A 12,657-nucleotide genomic window follows, 5' to 3' on the forward strand; every position below is an offset into this window, starting at 1 on the left:
CCCCTCCCAACTCTAACAAACTGCAGCTGCCAGAGGGAGATTTTTATCTTTGCCTGGGAGAAAAAAGTTCAAACTCCCATCCCAAATGTCACCATAAATGAGAATCAAGTGGGACTCACCTGTGGTCACAAAGTAGTTGCTTTTATTTGAAATTCAACCCCACCAAAAGAACTCCCCTACCCCTCATCTCAGTAGGAAATATAGCCCCTAATGTCTGAGTATGCTGTTCCTCTTTTCTCATATCAATTCAAGAGGCACGTATTTATCCAGTGGCTACTTTTAATCCCCTTCATCATGTGAAGAACTCACAGTTGTCTTCAACCCCACAAGCATGCCTGAGACATGCTTTTTACTTATCTGGTGGAATCTCTTGTCAGTCACATACTGTTGTAAAAGCATGTGAGGAAAGGAGGGATGAGATAGAAGAGTGGCGGGCGTAAGGATGAGAAGGGAAGGGGAAAGGGTCAGTGCTCCGAGAGCGATTACCTCAGTGGTTAGCACTTCATTACCTCGTGTCTCATGTTGTTTTATGTGCAAGGTTGTGTCTTAGGTGGGCTGTAATGGGATAGTGAATGTCAGGCCACACATACTCCTGGGAAGTTTTTTCCCCTTCCTCCTTTTAAAGGGAGACAACAGTAGATGGACCACCCTGACAAGGATTAATGTAGACAGGCAGATAGGTTTTGCTGCCAAGTTACCTGAATGTGCTGAAGGTTCAGCGAGGTCATATAAACATGGTAATTCTGCTGATATATGGTCATATGTGCTGTAGATGTGCTGAGCCAAATAGCCATAATGCACTGTGTGTGCAGGTCCATGCAGCCAAAACATGACGCTGGGTGAATTTCTTACTGTCTGAAAAGCTAAATGAGAGTAAAAGCTTTTTTTTAGAAAAACAAAAAAACTTAAATAGAGTGCTTTTGGTCATGCATGTCAACTCTGTTTGGCTGCAAATGTTAAGTACTAAGGTACATTTAGTAAGATGTTAAGGCACATATTCTACCTGGTGATTGTCAGTCATGTGATGTCTTTAAACAAAGACCAAATCTTCAAAATGTGGAGTTTTATCAAGCACCACACTCCCCCCACCTCCGTGTGAAAAGGGCACTTCTGGAGAGCAGTGGAGGAAGAGGAAGCAGGACACAGAGTCCACACCCATGCTCCTATCAGTCACTGTAAAGTTAGTTTGAGGATAGACAGTCAGCTGGCACAGGTGATAAAGCTCTGTGAAGAGCTAACAGAGAGGCAATGGTGAGAAAGTGTACATTTGCTATACGGGGCTTTCAAACTGGTGTATTTGTAGAATACAATACTGCTTTTGCTGGTGAAGCAGCAGTAGAACAAAATAGCCTGGGAGTTTCCTTGGTAGATTTTTGGGGGCATTCAAATTCACATGAAAGAAAAAACTGGATAGGTCGAAAACGACAGAGGGGAAACAGCTATGAATGGAAAGAGACGAAAAACTGAAGGAGAGGAAAGAGAAAGTTTAATCACAGAAACACTGACCCATAAAGAAGGAGAAGCAGACACAAGTGGAAACCAGAGGAATGTAAGCCAGCTGGGGGATACATCCATCCGTCCAGCTCTTTCTGCTGTATTTCTACTTAAAGCTATGGGCGAATTTGATTCGGGTGGGGGTTGGTAGAAGAAAGTCTCTGAAACAAAAGCCAAATTGAAGGATGGGCTAAAACCAGCAGCGCTAAAACCCTGCGGCCAGGGTATTCAATCCCCGAGTAGCCAGGCGGGACTTGGCTTCTCAGCCATTGCCTTGGCCTTTCACACCCTAGAGAGACACAGCTCTCATACAGAGTCCTTTAATTACCTGACTGGCCAGTTAGTTGGACGGCTTGGCCACGGCGCCTCACAGGCTTCCCTCTCAGTCTCATTTCTTTCCTCTGCGCAGCCTAGATCCAGCCTGACCGTACTGGAGCTAAACCCACATCCCCTTATTAGGAGCCAGGACCAATTAGCTACATCCATGCTTACATTGCTGACTGTTCACTTTTCATACTTGATTATGTACATCCTAATACTAATAAGAGCAAGATGTTTTGTGATGGGAATTTTTTATCAGCAGCTTCAGGACTGGCACTATGTGGAGTTCACTGATTTACAATCAAAGCATTACATCCCATAGAGGCATTTCCTCATCCGGGCTTCTAAAGAAGCAAAGAGTGCATTAAGATGTTTAAGATTTGGATGCATCCCATTGTGTTATTTTCACACCCATTCATGCCCTAATCTTTTGGCCTGAAAACCATTCACTAAGTGGAAGAAATTGTGCTGCTATTTCAAAGGACAGGGTTTATTTTTATTAAAGATGATGCATGTGAAATGCACCCGTCAGACTGTGGCCTGGGGGACTGCATCTACAGAGCAATGATTTACTGGAATGGAAGTAGCAGCATTGCTCTAAATAACCTCTGTAATTTTTGAATGTTTGGGTGATAAAGCCCCCACCCAAAACTTCTGCAGTACAGTCGAGTGAATCTCTTCCAGAGCTCAGCAGTTCAGGAATGCATATAATGAACATATTATATTATATTTTATCATAGTTTATTGTCTCTGCTTGGGCTATGCTTTCAAGTAAATTGTTTAGCCCAGTCCATTTATGTCACTGAGTGGCATGCTGCAGTATGCCTCTCGGAAAGGCCCAGCTCAAGCGGATCTCTGCAATCATGAGCAACAGGTGGGCTTGGACGGCATTCTTTTGACTGCAAACAATTTTGCCTTGAAACCCCTTAAGCCTGATCCAAGACAGGAAAAACTTCCCATTAGTGCTGCTTATTTTCTTTTCACAGACCACACGCACAAGCAAGCACACACAAACACACAGAAATTGTAAGCAAGGCAGCATTGCATTGATTTTTATTCATTTCCTGGAGACTCAACAAACTTTAAATACAATCGTGACACGCCTACGTTTAACCCTAACCTTTACTTTAAAGAGTTGGTTCAGCATTTTGGAAGATATGCTGAACTCTGAATTTATTAAGAAAACTGATATAACTTTCATGGCCATCCCTGTGGTACTGATATCAGATCTAGTTTGTTTCTATTATCTAAGTTCAGTATGTAGCCTATATAAATTGTGTTAAATAAACTACTTTTTGGAAATGAAAAGCACGCCTCAAATATGCACTATGAAAAATGTCTGAACCTTTTTCTGGTGACTGTGCCATAGCAGACTTAAACAACAGACGGACGCAAAGTCCTACAGAGACAGGCATGTTTACATTCCAGGTCTCCCTTAAAAAGCACTTTCAAAATACACAAAATGCTGAGAGGTGTGCTTTGTTGTATTAACTTATTATTGTCTAAAGTAAAAATCACAGTGACTTTGTGTCAGATTAGTGAGGATTCATCTCATACTTCATGAGACACTACTCTCACACTGCTAAACATTATATTTTTAAAGCATCGGTACTGGTATCGGCAACGCTGGCTCATTACCGAGTAAATAAGTAAAGCACAGCACTAACCACCAGCAGCCATTCAGCTAAGCCCATAAGTAAAAAAGGGGGAAAAGGCCAGGTAGGATCAAATCTGCTCACCAGCACCTTAATATAATGAGTAAATTTAAACAGTTTTCTAAATTAAAACAGGGGGTATATTGTAAGATGAAAGGCTTTCGGGGCCAACAAAACAGTATTTACATGTATATGAATATTAAATTAATTATGAGGTGAAAAAATATTATTGGATGAAAACTGTTGGCTAAGTTAAGTCATGGGTCATCACCCGCTAAAACTAGTGTGAGCAACTTTCTAGGACATTACAAGGGTTAAATCTCACATTTATACTTCAGATTTTATACAAAGTTACAGCTACACTGAGTTAACTGGTCTCCCTCGTGTTTCCAGTCTTTGTGTTAAGCTAAGATTAAACATGAAAGTGGTGTCAAACTTCTCATCCAGCACGAGACCAGATGGGGAAAGTTCTCTATCCTTCAAAGCTTGTTTTATTACATGATTTCAAAGTCAAAGTCAAAGTCAAAGTCAGCTTTATTGTCAATTCTGCCACATGTACAGGACATACAGAGAATAGAAACTACGTTACTCTCAATCCCTAGATAAAATAGCAAATGAACATTTAAATATAAGAGTGATTAAAAATGCAAGTAAAAATAATTAAAAAGTAAAATTTAAATAAATAAATACAATACAATTTTTACATATAACAAGAAAGCTATACAATATACAATATAATGAGTAAATGACATTGAGTGCAAACCAGGCAGAGTAGTGCAAATGGGCAAATAGTGCAAATGGAGATTTGGTAATGTACGGTAAGAGATAGTGTAACAACAAAGTCTTATGAGGTAGTGGCAGTCCAATGCTCCACAAAGTGACTGGTAACTGGTGCAGGCCAGTGAGTGAGTTAGAGAGTGTGTGTGTGTGTGTGTGTGTGACAGAGTTCAGTAGGACCGTGGAGGATTATGGACCGTGGATTATGCATCATGAGCACTAGGGCACATGTATAGATAAACACAAAAAAACGCCTTTGTGTTAAAAGACTGAGAAAATTGCTCTTCTTGCTGGAGCTTTGAGTTCCTGCTGGAGAAAGAATGAGCTCCAGCTACAGTGGGCTTAAAGTTGTAATCAGAGCCCTGAGCCATCCACCCTGTGCTGGGACTCTGGAGTGGTTTGAGAGTGGGCCAGACATTCCTGAAGAGAACGCCGCCCAGACACCCAGCAGCAGCCAGTCAGCAACAAATTCCAGAATAGAACTGCCGCTAAAAATAGCCATCTGGACAGGAGAGGGATGAAGAACGGGGTTAGCGGAGGGGGCCGCTGGATGGAGGATGAGCGATAGAGGAGTGGAAGCTGAACAGGAAAGGAGGGTGGTTTATTCCATTCCATATCCAGTCACAATGTTATCTCAGCAGAGCAGAGGAAAAGGAGTCCTGCGGAGATTTGAGTTAGAAACCTTTCAGAAAGACTGAGAAAGAATGAACCTTCGCCTATAAAATTGTGCACATGCGAGTGCGCTCAGGCATTTGTGTGTATGAGGTCGCGATAAAGCGTGGAAAGTGGCCTGTCAGACTGTTATTTCTAAAACAATGTGTCAGCTAACCCAGGGAACACATGCTCCACTGTACTCAGGACTTTCTTCAGGCCTGGCCCTCTGTTTATTTTTCCTGCAATGAAAGGGCAGCTCAGTTTACAACAGCCACCTTAGACCTTCACTGGTGAACATCCTGCCTGCAACAGCCGTCCGATGCGCCAATACAAAAACTTCATATGAAGCCATTTATTCCAGAGACAAAAGGAGTTGTAAAATGATTTGGAGTGCATGTAAATTCTCCAGCTTTCATGTCTCAAATCCCTCTGCGTGTGACGGCTTTTATCAGTTGCAGCTCGAGGGGGCTGCAGAGGGAGAGGAATCTTTTCAAATCAGCGCCTCAAGCTAGGGGTAGAGAAAAGCTTATATCCTTCAACATTATGCAGACGTCCATAATTGCTGGGCAAAAAGTTGGGGTCTTGCTAAAAGACCAAATGGATGGGGGATTGGGGAGGGGTCTGTGGGGTGCTTTGGAAAGTGTAGTTGTAGGTCTCCACCGATAAACCCTCACACCCCGCCCTCCAGGGGCAAACATGCTCACCTTCTAGAGATGAAGGGAGGAGGGTAAAGGAGGGAATAGTTCAGAGGGCCTAGCAGCTGGACTTTATTTAGGGGTCGAAAAGTGAACCAGAAATTGTTCTGAAGACATAAAAAAAAATCCTTTTGAAACTCAGATCATATCAATATCAGAGGCACAGCTGTTGAGGTTTCAAAGGTTTTCTTTCTTTTTTTTCATTCCACCGTCTGTATTGGTTTTTGTATATGACTGACACTTAATTACTGTAAGGATTCAAATTGTTGCATAATTACGCCATCATTGTTTTCCCTATTGTATTGCATAGTCTTTAACTTAGACAACTGGAATTTGCATTCAAACAAAAAAACAAAAAACAGGCCTGTGGTTGTTCCAGAAACAATTAGCTTCCTCCTTCTGAGAAAGCTTCCCAAAAGAAACAATGACCTTAGACAATGATTGATGCAATTTTCTGAAGTTTACTGTCAGCATGAAAAAAATGCGTATTGATGTAGGAGGGATTTATACATAGAAGGTTTAACTCCTGCTTTTATAGCTCAGACTTGCTTACAAAGAAAATTTCAGACTTAGAACAACAGTTTCAGTGTGTGTGTGTCTGTGTGTGAGGATCCTGCTCTGTACTGTAGAAGTATGTATGTATTTTTTTTTCATCTTCCAGTGCCTGCAGCTTGTGTCTGGCCAGCACGAGCGAGGGGTAAAGTCCTACTCATCAATACCAAAGCCATGAAAGGCTTGCAGAGTTTCCAACTACCCACCCACTCCCGCTTGCAAAATGTGGATCAAATTAACCCAGCAGCAGCAATGTTCTCCCTTGACAATCAACTGAGTCTCCAAGTCCTAAAAACAGACACTCTTGTTTCTTCCCTGAGCCAGACATGAACTGTGTACTCCATGTTGTCTGGTGTTATTGTGACTCTGTCAATTTTCAACTGCCCCCCACCCCCCACCCCTCCAAAAGGCTACTACACAGATAGTGACATTAATGCATCCAGAGCATTTCAGACTTTAGTGTTCTTGTGCAATTTGGGAAACTGGGTTTTGCACCTCTACCTGCTCCCATGCCTGTGTTCATAATGCTGAAACTAACTATAGTAAGTTCATTTCATTGGTGTTGTTTGTTTAGGTTTTCTAGAAATGAGTGAAATCTTGGCATATAAAATGGTGACACCATGCACCTACAGGGAGTGCAGAATTATTAGGCAAGTGAGTATTTTGTCCACTTCATCCTCTTCATGCATGTTGTCTTACTCCAAGCTGTATAGGCTCGAAAGCCTACTACCAATTAAGCATATTAGGTGATGTGCATCTCTGTAATGAGAAGGGGTGTGGTCTAATGACATCAACACCCTATATCAGGTGTGCAAAATTATTAGGCAACGTCCTTTCCTTTGGCAAAATGGGTCAAAAGAAGGACTTGACAGGCTCAGAAAAGTCAAAAATAGTGAGATATCTTGCAGAGGGATGCAGCAGTCTCAAAATTGCAAAGCTTCTGAAGCGTGATCATCGAACAATCAAGCGTTTCATTCAAAATAGTCAACAGGGTCGCAAGAAGCGTGTGGAAAAACCAAGGCGCAAAATAACTGCCCATGAACTGAGAAAAGTCAAGCGTGCAGCTGCCAAGATGCCACTTGCCACCAGTTTGGCCATATTTCAGAGCTGCAACATCACTGGAGTGCCCAAAAGCACAAGGTGTGCAATACTCAGAGACATGGCCAAGGTAAGAAAGGCTGAAAGACGACCACCACTGAACAAGACACACAAGCTGAAATGTCAAGACTGGGCCAAGAAATATCTCAAGACTGATTTTTCTAAGGTTTTATGGACTGATGTAATGAGAGTGAGTCTTGATGGGCCAGATGGATGGGCCCGTGGCTGGATTGGTAAAGGGCAGAGAGCTCCAGTCCGACTCAGACGCCAGCAAGGTGGAGGTGGAGTACTGGTTTGGGCTGGTATCATCAAAGATGAGCTTGTGGGGCCTTTTCGGGTTGAGGATGGAGTCAAGCTCAACTCCCAGTCCTACTGCCAGTTTCTGGAAGACACCTTCTTCAAGCAGTGGTACAGGAAGAAGTCTGCATCCTTCAAGAAAAACATGATTTTCATGCAGGACAATGCTCCATCACACGCGTCCAAGTACTCCACAGCGTGGCTGGCAAGAAAGGGTATAAAAGAAGAAAAACTAATGACATGGCCTCCTTGTTCACCTGATCTGAACCCCATTGAGAACCTGTGGTCCATCATCAAATGTGAGATTTACAAGGAGGGACAACAGTACACCTCTCTGAACAGTGTCTGGGAGGCTGTGGTTGCTGCTGCACGCAATGTTGATGGTGAACAGATCAAAACACTGACAGAATCCATGGATGGCAGGCTTTTGAGTGTCCTTGCAAAGAAAGGTGGCTATATTGGTCGCTGATTTGTTTTTGTTTTGTTTTTGAATGTCAGAAATGTATATTTGTGAATGTGGAGATGTTATATTGGTTTCACTGGTAAAAATAAATAATTGAAATGGGTTTATATTTGTTTTTTGTTAAGTTGCCTAATAATTATGCACAGTAATAGTCACCTGCACATACAGATATCCCCCTAAAATAGCTAAAACTAAAAACTAACTAAAAACTACTTCCAAAAACATTCAGCTTTGATATTAATGAGTTTTTTGGGTTCATTGAGAACATGGTTGTTGTTCAATAAAAACATTATTCCTCAAAAATACAACTTGCCTAATAATTCTGCACTGCCTGTAATACTAGTGTAACTGATGCTAAGTCCCTGGTGTGTCTAGTGAGTCACACTTAGGATATGTTTTATACAAATAACATAGATCAGTGGTATTCAGTAGTGCACTGTGCTCCTATAGATGGAGCACAAACATGCAAAAGACGCTCCATTGGACGCTTGCATAACATTACATTATAATCCTGTAAGAAAATAAAGATTTATAGAACATATAGATGTGATTTTGGTCATTTTAAAAAAATTGATATTGGTGTTTATTTTTAATGTGAGTCTAATTACCTCTATATATCGCATGTTTTATAAGTGGCACCACCAGTACTTCTTATGCTATTTTTTCCACTTCCTATGACATATTTACAATTTATATTTCAATGTCTTTTGTTTTCAGTGGATCTACGCTTCACTGCTATTGCTGTTTTCTTTCACAAATAACTCTAAGTGGTACCCAGACAGTTGATTGTGATGTTTCTGTTGATCGACAGTTCATTTGGCTGTATTTTTTTCCAGCAAGAGAAATATTTCTTCACACATTCACGGATTTACTTGGATGAGTGATGAAATGTTTCTCCTGCTGAAAACTAGGATTTCCTTACCTCGGTTATTGAGCAAGCATCAGAAACCCAAAGTGAGCTTGATATTCACCTAAAAACTGTCTGTCTTTCTGTGAATCAGTTTCTCAAGTCCTTTGATGTATGTATTATAGTTGTGACGAGTATGTCTGTGTCTTGTATCTTTATATATATATACAGACTTTTTGGATTTTTTTTCCAAGTCTGCTGGATTAAAAAAAGACAATACTATTCGCTAAGCATGTAATGTCAACACTTTTGTCACACAGTTACCCAGAGGATTTGTTTTATATGCATTTCCTCCACATTTTCAGGTAAGCCAGCCCTGCATTTGGCATGATTTGCCTTATTGGTGTACAAAGATCGTCAACATGTGGCGAGTCCTCGTTCACTGTTAAAGATTCACAGATCTGGGACATCAGGTAACAGATTTTACTGTCATGGTTTTATATTTGTTCTACTGCTTGCTTGTCAAAGGTGAAGCAGATGGTCTCATCTAATACGGGTTTTTGTGGCATAAAGAGACAAAAGAGCAGAGAAAGTCAAGAAAAAAAGGCATGCAAGAAACTCATTTTGGTTGTGACCATGATGGACAGCAAATGATAACCTTCATACCACAAGTATGTCTGTTTCTGTCTGCGCGTCAACCCAAATCAGCTGGAAACAAAAGCTATCAGTGTCTAGTTGGCAAAACAAGAGGCCGCATAGCTTGGGCTCACACTTGCGTTTCCGCAGTTATCACTTGCCTTGTTCTTTCATAAATCAATCAGTCATACAAGACTAGATGTATTATCTCTTTTACAATAGGAAATCATAATGGAAACCAGAGACCTGAGAGACTTGATGACAATAAAGGAGAACTACCTCTAATAGAGTGAAAGACACAAAAAAGTGCCTTGGTTAAAGAAGAAAGATAGTACAAGTGAGAAATATATCAGGGATCACTTATTAGTTATGAGACGATCATCAGTATCTAACCAATAATTTCTGATCCAGGTGGTGTGGATGGTAGATAAAGAATATTTGCTACAGGACCAACTAGGAGATCCTATATTAGTGAACAAATATGTAATGAATTGGTTTATAACTGTCAGTCTAATTAACTCTTCACTACTCAGTCTGCAGCACAAAACAGTAAACACTGTTCACTGAAGCAGAATACTTAATAGTTACTTCAAGATTACTTCACCAGTACTGACTAGAAAGTAAAACAGCATCCCAGTACTTGAATCTGTCTCATTTTAGAGATGCTGTGGAACTTGATTTCTTGAGAAACTAAACAGCATCTAGACAGTGAGCTCTTCTGAACAATGTAAAAGCAGGATGTGGTGCTGTACTGCGGATAAATCAATGTCTACAACCACTAATGGGCCAGACAGCCTTATTTAGTGTGTGATCTTCCTATTGGTCATGTGATTTCCGTTTCCACTGTAAAAAAAAAAAAAGGTTAGTATTGGAATTCATTGTAAATTCAGGCTGACTAGAACCACAGTTCTATTTTACAACCACAGCTGAAGCCCACTGGGAGTGTCTTTTAAATGCCTGAAAAACAGATTTTGGGTGGGGTATCACTTTAACAACCATCAAGTTAATTTCACTACAGCAGCCAAGGCTGTGTGGAAACACTGGCTGAATTCAGTGCCCTGAATGGCCCATTTTCATCGGTAGCTCGACTTTTGACAGGCTGGCGACCTACTCTGAAAAGCTCTCGAAGCTTTGGCAAAAACTTTCAAAATGTGTCCAAAAAAAGTATACTTTAGCCATTCTGACCCCAATGATTTGACCCCACAAATTCAGACTGATTAACTTGAAGCTAATGATGAAAACAGGACACCGCCGCTGACATCTTAAATCCACTGGTGAAAGTTTTTGGGTCACACATTCTTAATAAGGAAACAGAAATGAGGCCATCTCACTAGTTTAATTAACATGTGTCCTACTGAAAGAAAAAAAAAAGACTCTGGATATCCAGTTCAACCACTGGATAAACCAGAAATAATTTGCCAAAAAAAGGTATATTTGAAGACATTCATGTGTTAAAGGGAGCTTTTGGAACTCTATAGATGGCGACTATATAGATTACTGTTTAACTTTAAATGCAAAGCCATCTTTTCTATACCTAGATGTATTTAAGGTTCTCCTTGCATGAATCCTGTATAATCTTGATGTTAAATGACTGAAGCCACTTGACTTGACAAAGCTCTAGAATAAAAAGACTATGCATAGCAAAAAGCACACAAAACACATATTACCTTCAAGATCCATTTATTTGAGTTGATACAGTACTACAGGGGCATCGTGTTGACCCGAGTTGACAGATTAAGACATTCTACAGGATTTCAGGAACTTTTATTGATTTGTCTCTCCTCAGATACTTGACCACCTCCTTCACAATGAGATGACACAACTCTATTTTAAAGAAGCAACAATATTTCTGTGTGCAGTGCGTCATGAACACAAAACACTAAAGTCCTAAGCAGGTCAAAGCATGAACATGAAGTACTTTGACATCAACTTTAAATGGCTTGATCAATAAATACAAGTATAAAAAAACCACATTGATAATAATTTTCATTATCAAATTTAAAAAAAGAAGAAAAAAAATCATGAAAGATACCAAAGGCACGCAACTTACAATACCTTGGCAGTCCAGGATCACCCACAGATTAAAAACAAATAAAACCAATAAAAGAAATTTTGGCAATATCCCGCAATAGTAAAAAGCTGTAACCAAAATAATGCTTAAATAACATAAAATACTAATTTATTATTATTGTCATAACAATATCCAGTCAAGTTTTCCTATGATTAGAATTTCTGCTAACTAACAGATATGCACCAGTTATTTCCAGTTTGGCAGAGTTAATGTTTTATCATCAGATTCTTTCCATTGATTTATTTCCTTTTTTTTTTTCCTCCTGGTGTTGTTCCAGCATATTTAGCCTCCCCTGCTTTGGTAGATGTGAAAATAAAAATTTCTTGCAGTCAGCTATTAGTAAAAATGTCAGTCTTTTGCTCTTTTTTCCAGCTAACACTTTCACCTGTGGGTATTCCAAAAACAGGGGGAAATGTGTGCGAGTTCACCAATTTCACACCAGATTTGGCTGTTTTTGTTTGTTTTTTGTTGTTGTTTTTTTCCTTTGGAGAGAAATTGTGACACTTCAAGGAAGGAAGTATTTTTTTTCTGCCATAACATAAAGCAATAAAAACATTTCTTATATTTTGGAAAATCAAAAACAGAAGCATAATAAAACAAAATACTAACATAGTATAATTTTTTCACTGTAAATCCAGTTGACAATATAATGCAATACAAAAGGCAATAAAATGCAATATAATACGCAGTGGGTCTTTCATTTGAGTCAGAACCCAGGACCTTTTCTTCGCACATGCCACCGCTGAAAACATTCAACACTTGATCTTTTTCCCTTGGGGTCCCCCACGACATGCTTTTCCACTCACATCATTTAACGTATCGGATGATGTCAGTCATCGTTCTCCAATTTTTGACATTTCTTTTGCTGCTGTTGAAAAGTGTATCACAATTTCTAAGGCCATACAGAAGACTGGGATCACACAATGACCCTCAAGACAAGCTATATCAACAGCCTCCAGCATCTCTGTTAGGGAATAACAGAAGAAAAATAAAGCAGGTCAAGCCAATGTGGGGATGATTTCATACACCGTGGGGGGGGGGGGGGGGGGGGGGGGGGTTGGGGAGATTCCTAAGAAAAATGCAAGGACTCTGACAAG

Source organism: Astatotilapia calliptera, chromosome 7 (genome assembly GCF_964374335.1).
Source record: "Astatotilapia calliptera chromosome 7, fAstCal68.1, whole genome shotgun sequence".
Lineage (NCBI taxonomy): Eukaryota > Metazoa > Chordata > Actinopteri > Cichliformes > Cichlidae > Astatotilapia > Astatotilapia calliptera.